Source organism: Muscardinus avellanarius (genome assembly GCF_963383645.1).
Source record: "Muscardinus avellanarius genome assembly, chromosome: 1".
In the NCBI taxonomy this organism is placed as follows: domain Eukaryota; kingdom Metazoa; phylum Chordata; class Mammalia; order Rodentia; family Gliridae; genus Muscardinus; species Muscardinus avellanarius.
The window spans coordinates 61,864,078-61,877,110 of NC_137786.1; the positions used below are offsets into that span (position 1 = coordinate 61,864,078).

At 40.6% G+C, this 13,033-nt stretch overlaps 1 pseudogene across 1 annotated transcript; it reads left to right on the forward strand.

The window, feature by feature from the left end:
* The first annotated feature begins 410 nt into the window (after nucleotides 1-410).
* On the forward strand, nucleotides 411-12,332 carry LOC308269400 (serine/threonine-protein phosphatase 2A catalytic subunit beta isoform-like; annotated as a pseudogene). The gene is made up of 3 exons: nucleotides 411-513; nucleotides 11,468-11,932; nucleotides 12,172-12,332. The product of its transcript is annotated as a serine/threonine-protein phosphatase 2A catalytic subunit beta isoform-like (transcript).
* Nucleotides 12,333-13,033: the final 701 nt, after the last annotated feature.

A 13,033-nucleotide genomic window follows, 5' to 3' on the forward strand; every position in this document is an offset into this window, starting at 1 on the left:
TCTGGGGGTCTAGTAAAGTTTCTGGGGCTGGCCTTGAACCTATAATCTTCCTATCTTGGCTTCCCTAATACTAAGATTACAGGTGTGCACCATCGCACCCAGCTAGGGTGTATTTTAAAAGTCTAACCCATTTAAGAAGTATGACTACAATACACCAATAAAAAATTAAAGAAATAAAAGTCTAACCCTAAGTTCTTTGGCTTGGTCTAATTCTTTACTCTGGGGTGAAGAGTCTATACAGAAATAAAATTGATGAGTTTTTTTTGTTGTTAGTATATAGATGTGGATTATTTATAAATAATAATTAATGTCCTTTAGAGTCACACCATGGTTTTTACAGTGTGCTGAATCCCTTGGCTATCCTTTGAGGTAGATGCTGTCATATCTGTAGTGAGGAAGCAGAGGCAATCATGTATTTGAACTTGCCTGAGAACCCCAGTGAGCACATGGTGAAATCCGGAGCCCAGGCTGTCATGTTCAGAAGCTGTGGTTTCCTGGTCTACTATACATCAAGTAAGCAGTTCCCAAGGTTTCAGTACCTTTTTGTCTTCATATATTCTCTCCATCAACAGACAATAAAAGCACAGCAGTTCCCATGTTGGTGGACATTTCCCCACATTTTTTACATTGAGAGAGGTCCTGATAGTATGTAATTATGGATCTTAGCACACAAAGTTCCTCGTATAAAAAGTGCAACCTTATTTTTCCAGAACAGAACTTAATTTCTATTATAAACCCCTTATCTGCTGGCTTAATGGAAATTTCATTTGGGTTATTTGAGGTTTCCCTCCCTTACCCCCAACTTTCCCCCAGGATTATGTCCAAGTTCTGAGGTGCTTTTGTGGAACCAAAAGATCAGAGATGAAGGCTCGTCTGGCCCTTCCCACATGTGCACACAGCAGCAACTGCAGCAACAAGACAACCACCACGCCTTCCCACCTCTGACAGGCGATTACTGTCTCATCCCCACTTCCCTGCTCTCTCAGATCCCCCGTGTCATCTGGCTGCTCCTGCTCTGTGCTGGAAACTCTGCGGGGCTGTCTAGAGCCCTGTCTGCAGGAGCACAGCACACAGCCTCTGAGGTCTTGGCCTAGGCCCAGGGAACTTGCCACTTCCACACTGGTGATGCGGTGTCCCTTTTTATGTCAGCCATTTTGGTGGGTTTTGTTTTGTTTTGTTTTAGGTGCTAGGTTTGAACTCTGAGTCTTGTGCATGCTAGATAGGCACTCTGCCCGAATCCTCATTTGTCTTTCATGCTTCTTTGATTTACTGAAATGGAATTTACTGGTATATATATAACCTACCAGATATAATTTAAAAACTCAATAAAGCTCCTTAACTGTAATATAAAGGAGAAACAAATAGAAAACTATAATAAAATCATATGCACTCAAATATGTGAATGCAAAATAAAAATAAGAGACTGGATGCAGGAAAAATAAATGCCTCGCATGATTTCCCTAAAAGATATTGTAGAGGAGTTTTATGTCACCGCACAGAGACTCACTGTGCACATGTATCTACAAATGCAGACTGAAACTCTTGGCCACTCTACCACCACGACTTGCATTATTATGTCAGTAATTTTTTACAACATTTTTACAAAATGATAATTAGCTTTTGCTAAAGGTAAAAAAGAAATAAAAAATAAAAAGACACCACCACCACACCAATAACAACAACAACAACAACAACAACAAACAAAAAGAAGAGTTGTTCCTAAACTTCCACAGTAGTCTCACTCCTGGATAACTTAGTATTAAAACACTACAAAGACACTATGCAAAAACTATGAGTAAACTGGGCAACTGCCTCTTCTAGGCAATGAACTAATGGAAAGTCGATTCCCTTTCGCGTCTGAAACAACGGAAACAAAACAAAATATATGGAACATTGACTCATAGGCAACAAAGGCCAACCTTAAAATCAGGACTTGCATCAATCTATTCCCACAGGGCCACAATTTTGAAACATCCAATACACTCCTCTTGTGTGGATGTGCAGGTATGAATTTACAGCTTCCACCTGACGCTTCCATAGGAGTTGTTGTCATGTGATGTTGTCGTTAATTTCAGCTAAACGTGATCATCAATCCCTGACGAAGTTCCCGTAATTGTAAATAAGTCAGGTTGAATCGCTTTCATTAAACTCTGTGAGATTATCCAGGAGGCTGACTCACAAGGGATCAGAAGGCACAGCGAATAGCACAGAAGCTGAAACTTAAAAACACATATATGCCGAACACCTACTATATGTCTGGTTACGGTCGTCAGTAGGACGACACTCCTTCAAAGAGCTCAGCGACCATTCAGGGACATGTTCTAGTCCATTTGTTCTAAACCAGAGATAAAGCCACCCACCCTCCAACACCCACATGCCAAACAACACGATTTCAAAACACCTAAAAGATAAAGTGTCCTTTATCCTGTGAATGCCAGTGTAGACAGTCCTCCCAGCTCTCACTGGTGAAGCTGCACTCACTCCTTTGCCCCACTCAGCAAATGCTGTGGACTCAGAATGCCAGCTCACCAGAAGTACCAGAGCTGAGTGCAGAGAGACAACCTGTCTCTGGAATGTGGCTCAATGAAAACTTCTGTCCCCAAGGGTTAGCAGGGATGTTTTTTTGGTTTGGTTTTGGTTTTTGTCTTTTTTTTTTTTTTTTTTTTTTTTTTTTTTTTTACCAGCACTTCTCAAACTTTCCTGAGCATAAATCACCTGAGGAGCTTACTAAGCTGCAGATTCTGACACAGGAGATCTGATTTTGAGCCTGATGCACACTTCCTGGAGGAGGTGATTGCGAGCTGGCTATAAAAGAGAGAAGTTCAGTGGATGGAAAGAAGAAATGGGCACAGAGCAATGAGTCTCTGGAAGGCACAGAGCATGAAGCCTTGGGAGCCTCTGAAAGATTAGACTGGAGAGACATAATCAAATATGTATTTACAGGGAACACTCTGACTTCTGTGTGGGGAGTAAAGTAGAGGGGAGTTGGGACAGGGTCATGGGTAGGGAAGCAACCTCTGACTTTAATGCAAGAGAAGATGAGGGGCGGACTAAGACAGCAGAAAAGCAGGATCCATACGGCATGCAGGTGTATGGACAAGTAGGAAATAGTTCAGTACCGCTGAATCTGAATGGGTTAAATGTCCATGAGGTAAACAACAGGGATCTGAAGCTGTCTGACTTGCAGGACAGGCCTGAATCCCAAACACAGGAATGGTGACCAGGCCACAAAGCCGTGAGTCCTCAGGGAGGTGGAGATGAGGTGAGACACCAGGAAAACCATAAAAACAACTCTGGTTCTGAGTGCCCTTTCCCATCAGCAACAGCACCCAGGATCTGTTCAGATAGGATACTAAATGGCATGGTTGTTTATGGCAGGCACTATTTGGGGATATGATGGTACTAAGATTTTGAGAATGTTCTGATACCTGGATAAACATAGAGATAACTCTTAATGTGTTAAACTTTTTTCTTTAACTTTGAATAGAGTTTTAAATGATCAATGATTAGTCTCTCAGAACCTATAAAAATTACATTCATAGCTGGGCGTGTTGGCCCACGCTTGTAATCCCAGCATTTGGGAGGCTGAGATAGGAGGATTGTGGTTGGGGAACACTTTCAGCTACTACTTAGTGAGGCCCTTTACAATTCAGTGTTTAAAAAAATAAAGAATAAAAAATAGGGCTGGTGGTGTAGCTCAGAGGTAGAATGCCCCTGGGTTCCAACCGCAGTACCAAAAAAATTTACATTCATTATTATGTAGAAAACCCAATTAAAACTAACCAGCAATTGGGCGTGGTAGCCCAGGCTTGTAATCCCAGCATTCTAGAGGCTGAGACAGCAGGATTGTGGTTCACAAACAGCCTCAGCTATTGACTGAGGCCTTTTGCAACTTAGTGAGACCCTGTTTCAAAATAAAGAGTTAAAAAATAGGGCAGGGGTGTAGCTCGAAGGTTGAATGCCCCTGGGTTCTATTCCGACACACACACACACACACACACACACACACACACACACAACTAGTCAGCAATCAGTCTTTATGCTAATTCACACCTTAGGTACCTTAGGTACTATTATTAAATGCTAATAACTCTAAGCAATGAAAAAAATCAGTGTATTATTTTTAAGGGAGCTAAATCCCCTTTTCTTGACAAAGCCAATATTGTAACAATCATTATTCTTGCTGCTTTGTGTGCTAGTTTCTAAAACTTGTACAAAATAAAAAGTTTTTTATACATACCCGCTTGGTGTTTATTTCTAAGCTATAATTTTAATAAAAATTAGATAACTTGACATATTGATAATTTGGAAGAACATTTTGATTATTAATGTGGGAAAATTATTATGGAGGAGGTGATTATCATTGATATTATGACTACATAAACTGAAATAGGAAAGAGAAGTAATATTTTCTAGTCTTTCCTGGCTCACACAGGATATGAATGAGATTCTAGAAATTTGATAAAATTTGTTTCACTCTAATGTACATCTTCTGTCATTTTGCTATGTTGCTGAGGCTGACCATGAATTTATGATACTCCTGTGTCCATTTCCAAGTACTAGGATTACAGGCATGTACCACCAGGTCCAGCTGCAATAATTCATTTTAATTTCTTAAATTTATTCCACATACATTTAGTGAGCATGTTATATACAAATTAGTACTTTAAAAAGTAATTAGTTAAAATAATGCTGGCACCCCCCCAGCCCTTTTTAGTTTAATTTTGAAACAGGGTCTTGCTAAGTTACTATGTGCTGGCCTTAAACATGTGATCCTCCTGTCTCGGCCTCCCCAGTACTGGAATTGCAGGTGTGCACTAGATTTTTTAATCTTTTTAATCAGTCAGCACGGAACACTAGGAACTTTCGGCAAAAACCGGTACTGCTTTATTGGCAGCCAAGCATAAGTGCTCTTCCTCCACCTAGACAATAGAATTTCAATGAGATGAGATGAAACTTAAATCTTGAACATTTGATAAATATCTGGCATCTGATATTATATCTCTGAAATCAAAGAAAGCTATTTGCTTAGAAATAATGTTCTTTTCTACCCTGAGGGGAAAGGGTGAGGGATGAGATCCTATCTACAACTGATAGAATAGAGAAGAAGGTTAGGAGCCCAAAGGCAAAGAGGAAATCACATTTCCTCAGCAAGAAGCAAAGGAGAAGACAGACCCTAATCTTTGCAAAAGGAAACAAGAGGAACATTTGAGAAAGAAAGCAAGAGGAAGAGACTTTGGGACTGAGGCCCATGAGTTCCAGGCCCACTGGCCTTCCTCCATGATAGCACCCCCTCATTTTATTTCAAACTGTGTTCAGAGCAAAGTAATGAATTGTAATTGGCCTAAGCCAACCATAGTGGTCCTGTTCCCTTTACCATGTGGCTGCTGTCCCAGCCTCCCCTTCAGCCATTAGAGGCTGTGAATCCTTTTGTGCCACAGAATATTAAAGGCAGCTGCTAGGAGGTGCTTCGAAGATGTTTCTTTGTTTTGCTTTTACTTTTTCATTAAAAGGGACCCATATGACTGATGCCAGCCCTTTCCCTTTATTCTTGCTGTGAATGCAGACTGTGATACTTGAAGCTGCAGCAACCAGCCGATAGCTCCTAAAGACAAAAGAATCATAGAGACACCGGCTATGACATTAAGCCGCTAAGTCAAGCCTGCAGCTGCCCACCTCCAGACCTCTTAGTAGGTAAGGGAAATGAGAATGTCTTTCCTTAAGCTACCCTGGGTTGTGTCTGCTCCTCTAGCAACAACTGAAATGCAACCCTGAGACAAAACCCATATTCCAAGAAAATGTCTTTCTAGTATGAATTATTGCAGCAAAAGAAAAGTGCCTTTATAACTAAGATCACTGAGGAAACCTCATAAAATTAAAAGAAAACTTGCCTTAGAACTCATGAATCCCATCAAACAGGCCTCTGGTCCTCTGGGATCCACAAATTCCAGTTTGAGAAGAACCAAAGAAAGCCAGAGAAGCAATTGTGGCCAGACTAATAAAGGTAAGGCATTGACTGGGAGAAAAAAAGTCAACCCAAGAAAGCAAAACCATGGGACATGGAAAGAATCAGTCAGCATCCCCAAAGTAGAGGGAAAACAGAAACAAGAAATTGTGTCTGCGTGGCCTCCATCCTTCCTACAACACAGCAGCCACCTGGGCCACAGCCCAGTGTCGCTGTTGACCTGAGGCCACAGAAAAGTCCCCTCCCCTCTCTCAGGTCAACCAGCCCAAAGCTGTGTCAGAAGCCTTCTGCCCTTGTCACATACATTCCTAAGATTTCCACATGGTTCCAGAAGCTGAGCATATATCGAAATCCACGGTCCTTGATCCCAAGAGTTACCCTCTGAAGAAGAATGAGAGGAATCAACAGGGAGACCTGGAGGTAGAGAAGAAACTGGAAAAGGAACAGGCCCTAGACAAGGTCAAGATCCTGTTCTCTCTCAGGAAGTCTTTTGTATATCTCAAAATAGCCAGCAGAGAGAATTTTGAATGTTTTCAATACAAATAAATGTAAATGCCTGGGGATATGAATGTATATGAATTATCTCAATTATCTCATATTGTTACATGTGTTGAAATTCCCCATAAACAGATATGTATATGTATATAGAAAGGGAGATATGCTTATCTATATTGTATATACACACATATATATGTGTGTGTATATATATATACACACACAAAAATATATTTTTAAGAAGTCTTTTTTGTTTTAGTTCTGAACAGCATCTTATATCCTGATATATTCTGAAGCCAAATTCTACTTAGAAGAAGTCCAAAATATAAAAATCTAAGCCAACAAAACAAATTGAGACATCATTCTTGTTATGAATGGATAGTTTATTTTATATACTGCAGAATTTATTGATAACATGTGCTTTCCTAGTACATTTACTCCAAGATCTGAATTAAGCAGAATTCCCTAGTAGCATGTTTATGCAAAGTTTAACACCGTACAAGTTTCAAGTTTTTTGTAGTTGACAAAGTACCTATTTATCCTCATGACAACCCTATTTGATTGTAGTGACAACCCTGTGATTGAGAGAGAAGCAGATATTCCTTCCATAATCATGTTTCTGTTCCCAAAACAAATATTCATTTAAAAAATAAACTTACTTTTAGTTGAGTATAAAACTTAGATCTATTGGTTTTAGAAAATACAGAAAAATAGAAAGAAAAACTTCCTGATTCCCCAAAGAAAATTATAATATTAAGAATTTCTTTTAGTTTTTCTGCTGTGTATGTTATTTTTACATAGGCATAATACTGATTAGGTAATTTTTCTTTTTGTCACCTAACTTAATTGCATGAATATTCTCTTAGGATATCAAGCTATTCTAACTAAATGCTATATTTCATGATTGCCCAGTATAATTCACTTAATTACTTCTGATAATTGAAATATCTCTTTGCCCATTTTGTTTGGATTTCCTTCTCTGTGTCATTTAAACAAAAATATAAATTAATTATGCCATTATATAGTCTACCAACCTAATTATTCTCCCTACCGGTGAGGTTTTTCTCTCCACTAATCACTCTCTCATCATTCTTTTTCTGTATCTAAGGTAAATTTCTTCTTTAGGAAAAATTACTGGAGATTGAACTACTGGTTTCTATATAGAACTATTAGGCATTGAGGACGTTAAAGTCAGGCAGCACTGCAGTTTGCAATCACTGAAAATAGATAAATCCAATTTTCAGGCAAAAGAAGATGACCAAGGAAAAACTGAAATACGGTTAGTAAACTCTGAGGACTGCAGATTTTAAAAAGACCTAGAAGACAGATTTCAGAAGATGGATTGTTCAAAAGTGGACTGTTAACCAAGTGGTATTAGGGCAACCTGCTAACCACTGGGGGAAAAAATACATTACACTCTCCCACTTCTTGCAACCTGCCAAAATCATTCTGCAGAGAGTTGTGATAAATACAAGAGGAACCCCCCTAAGCTCCCAGTTTTAAGAAAGCCTATATTGATAATCTGATTTCGAACCGAGAAAACTTAAAGCAAAAGAGGACTCCATCAAGGGAAAGATGAAAAGAAATCTAAAACTTCTAAACAGAGACAGAGGGAAGAATGAAGGGAGGAAAGAAAATTTGGCAAAACAAAATTTTCCAGCTCATCATCCAATTTCAAAGGCAAATATCAAACAAAAGAAACAATAGCAATTTATAAAGTAAGCAAATGATTAATGCCTTTCCTATGGAACTGTTACTAATGAGAGGACACAGTGGGCGTGCAGAAAGACGGGACATTCACACTCTTGCCCTGATACGACATGTATCATTACTTGGGACAGTATGTGTGGAAACAAAGACACGTGGCAGTTAGAGGGCATGCCTTTTGATTCAATAACTCGACTTCTAGAAAAGAAACCAGACACCCACAAAAAGATCCTTACACAATTATATTTATCATAAGCTGGAAATTTTCTGAAAATTTAAAACACCCCAAACTAACAAAGTGGTTCGATGAAAAGGAATGCATTCAGACTCACACCTTTTTTTTCTTTTAGGTGGTACTGAGGATTGAAGCCAGGGGCGTTCTATCTCCAAGCTATGTACTCCCGGCCCTATTTTATTATTTATTTTGAAACAGGGTCTTTCTAGGTTGCCTGAGCCTTCCTTCGGTCCTCCTATCTCTGTCTCCTGAGTACTGGGATTACAGGCACACACCACCACACCCAGCAGACTCACAGCTTAAGGCCATTTCAAAAAATGGAAAAATGTGCATGGTATTTGAGGTGCTAAGAACAAGTGACGCAGCTGTTACTTAGGAGAGCATGACTGCGATTTTCTAAAATGAAAAGTACGCACATAGTGTTCCTAAATGAATATGATTGGCGATTATTTTTTATTTTCTTTTTTGTATTTTGCTGTTTTCCAAACTTTATGTATATATGTGTGTGTGTGTGTATGTGTATACACAAACAAGAACATTAAAAAATCGACAAATATATGTGTGTGTGTCTGCTCCTGCGTGAGTAAACAAACATATATGTACAAATGTGTACAAACATACTGTGTGTTTGTAGGGGGACATTCGTGAAATCATAGCCCTGCAGACAGTGTATTAGGCATCTCCCATTCCCTCCCCCTACACACATGTTAAAAACATCTTGTTGCAATCCTACAAAGACTATAAAAATGGAGACTGCACAGGTGGGTTACCAGCTAAGCTTTCTTAATGAGAAATTCGGAAGAAGTGAACAGCAAGTTTGATGAAATCATTTCTTCACAAAGTCATAAATATCTCAGAAGACAGATAAGAACATAAACAACTACAAGATCAAAGAGTCTGTGGAACAAATTCACTAGGAGAGAAGAAAAAATTTATAGACCAAATTCCTTTTCTGCAGCCAGTTCCCTTCCAGTGTCCAGTTTAATGACAATTTAAATTATATCCACAATTTTCTGAGTGGTTCTCTTACTTTTCAAGTTTGTAAACCAACACATCAACAATTCTCAATCAATGGGATAGCCTTCCTCTGGGGAGCTATGAAAATATACCTTGCATTTTAAATGCAATAAAAAGCATGACTAAACATGCCTCTGTTCTTCATAACACAGAAGTACCACATCTGGTCATTAAAAAAATGCATTATACAGAGTTGTATGCATGCCAGATACTTATTACAGAGGACTGTTTTATCCATTTAGCCCAATTTTCCAGATGTTTTATTACTTGGAGACAGGAGTATTGTTGGAACTGGTGATTGAAGCCCATTTATTTCAAGGGGCTCCTCTGCACTCCATAGGAAGCATCTGAGGGACAAGTAATTTATGACCACCACAAGGGGATGCCGGAGGAGGGCTGTTATCTCACTGGGTCACAAATAATCTCAACAAAGGAGAAAACACCTCAGTCTAGTAACTCACAGATTCATTTGCAAAAATTGCCTCTTAGGCAAGCACTTAGTTGTCATTTCACATGCAAATGTGTAGGCACTTAATTGGAGCAATTTTCATAATAGTAGGTCAAGTTAGCAGTGACATTGAAAAGGACCCTTTGGCTGTGATTGGAGGCCTGGGCCTCATTGTCTGCAAGCTGGCACAATTCTCACTTGAAGAAGTCTTATCTTCATAAAGACATCAGGATCAGGTTCAACAGGAGCAGGTGCCTCCCTCACAACCCTACCCCAGTGAGGCTGCCCCTCTTCTCTCACTTGCCCCAGTAATCAAAGCACTAATGGGCTCTGCCTGGACTGCAGAGCAGCAGCCTTGGGGCATTAGCAGAGCAGGCCCTGCAGCCACAGTGTTCCTGCTAATTAGAAGGCACCTCACTGCGGTCAATTCTCTCTACCTGTCAATCAACCTACTCAGAGCAGAAGTGGGATTTTTTTTTTTTCCAGTCCTGGGGATTCAACCCAGGGATGTCCTACCTCTGAGCTACAGCCCCAGTCCTATTTTCTTTTTTATTTTGAAACAGAATTTCACTAAGTTGCTCAGGGTTTTGCTACGATGCTGAGGTTGGCTTCAAACCTGGGATCCTCCTGTCTTGATCTCTCAAGTACTGGAATTACAGGCATGTGCCACCGCGCCAGGATAAGAAATGGGAATTTGAGGGGGGAGTGGAATCTTTTTAGCTTAACTTCTTTGGAATTAGCAGCTCTGTCTTTACTTCACACATATGTGCAGGGAAAAGCTCTTAAGGCATGATAAGGATATTTTACGTGGAAAGGGTCACACTGTGAGCCCATGTAAGCCAATATGTCTACCAGCAAGTATCTGATAGGTCAGGTCCCTCCCTTCCCCCACGGGACCCCACAGCAGGGACAGGAGGCAGAACCCCAGAAGCCAAAAGCGGAGATATCCAGAGACTCCAGGTGTCACAATACTCCAAACATCGCCAGACAGACTCCAGACATCGCGAAACTCCGGATGTCACTAGAGAATCGGCATTCTCACACTGCTAACCCCATCCCAGACCCTCTGCTTTAAATGTCAGGGTACTTGCTGGGCGTGGTGGCACATGCTTGTAATCCCTGTGCTTGGGAGGCAGAGACAGGAGGATCGCATGGGTTCGAAGCCAGCCTTGCTGGCTTAAGAGACCCTGTTTCCAAATAAAAAATATAAAAATAGGTCTGGGAGTATAGCCCAGAGGTAGAAGGGTTCCATCCCCAGTACCACCAAAATGAATAAATAAATAAATAAATAAATATCGGGGTACTTCTGCTCCCCCGCGTGACTCTGCGGACCGTGTGACTCATTGGTTCCTCCCCCCACGATCCATAGACATTGTCCGAAGGGGCCGGGTTTGATTAAAGCAGTTTTTGATAACTAGTCTGGTGCTTACTTCCTTCATGAGTCCCCAGCTCAATTTCAATGTTACATTTGGTGTACAAAACCTGGGAGGAGTTTTGTATTTTTTTTTCTCTCTCTCTCTCTCTCTTTTTGAGCCCTGGACTCTCTGAGGCACGCGGGGCTCGTTGGGCAGAGCGCACCCACCAGCAGCTCGCCTGTGAGGTGTTTACCCAGAATGCATTAGGATACTGAGAGGAAATCATTAAAGCTGACAAATTACCCAAGTATATGGCTTTTATGATGAATGTCTACTTAAGTATGAAAGGCCAGTGTTTGGAAATATTTTACCCATCTATTTGACTATCTTCCACTCACAGTCTCAGTAGATGGACAGATATTCTGCCTCTATGATGGCCTCTCTCCATCCACAGATACACTGATCATATAAGAGCTCTGGATTGTTTACAAGAAGGTCCACGTGAGGGTCCAGTGTGTCATCTGCCATGGTCAGATCCAGATGATCGTAGTGGATGGGATATTTCACCACATGATGCTGGCTACACATTGGACAAGACATTTCTGAAACATTTAACCATGCCAATGGCCTCACACTGGTTTCTTGTGCTCACCAGCTTGTAACAGAGGGATACAATTGATGCCATGAGCCGGGTGTGGTGGCGCACGCTTGTAATCCCAGTACTTGGGAGGCTGAGACAGGAGGGTCGCATGGGTTCAAAGCCAGCCTCAGGTACATAGCGAGGCTCCCAGCACCTTAGTGAGATCCTATTTCCAAATAAAAATATCAAATAGGTCTGGGAGTATAGCCTGGAAGTAGAAGTCCCCTGAGTTTCACCCCAGTAACACACACACACACACACACACACACACACACACACACACACACTGATGGCATGATCAAAATGTAGTTACCATTTCCAGTGCACCCAATTACTGCTATCGCTGTGAGAATCAAGCTCCTATCATGGAACCAGATGATACTTTAAAATATTCTTTTCTTCACTTTGACTCAGTACCTCGGTGTGGAGAACCTCATGTTACCCACCACACCCCAGACTACTTTCTGTAAATTCCTCCTGGGAAAACCTGCCTTTGTATGTGGAAGTATTCCTGGCTTTTTAAAACCTACATCTATACTTTAAAACAAACAAAAAAGCCAACAGCAATCTATGTGTTTCTGTAACAAATTATGTTCCTTCCTGACATTAAACTACATCATAGACCAAAATATGTCACACTAATGATAAAGCATTTAGCACCATTTGAGACTGAAATTTAGTATACTATGTTCTAGACTGGTCAATCAGTTTGCCTGTATTTGTCGTAACCATTTTCCTCTGAACCATTGAAACAAAAAAGGTAAATAATTCCTTCATCTACTTTTGTGCTTGCTTGGAAATTTTAGTTATAGTGTCTAACTGGCATGGATTAATAGAGTAGGAGTTTTATTTTTTTAAAAACTTACAAGTTGACTTCTACTTAATTCATTACTAAGGCAACAGCTGACACCACTTCTGCTGTCCCACACTACCGTGCACGTTGACAGCTCAGATTAAGTTCCTTTTCCTCTGCGTTTCCAATCTCCCTCCTCTTGTCTTCCTCATATTCAACACAAATTGTGGAGATGGGAGGAGGGCAAGGAAGGGACATTATCAGGAGCTGTAGAAGGCTTGCAGTCACTGGTCTGCAGATTTTGGGTTTAGCATCTTCAAAGTTTAGCTTCTTTTGGATCTGTGCATTTTGAGGCGTCATGGCAGCCTTCGGTCGGCA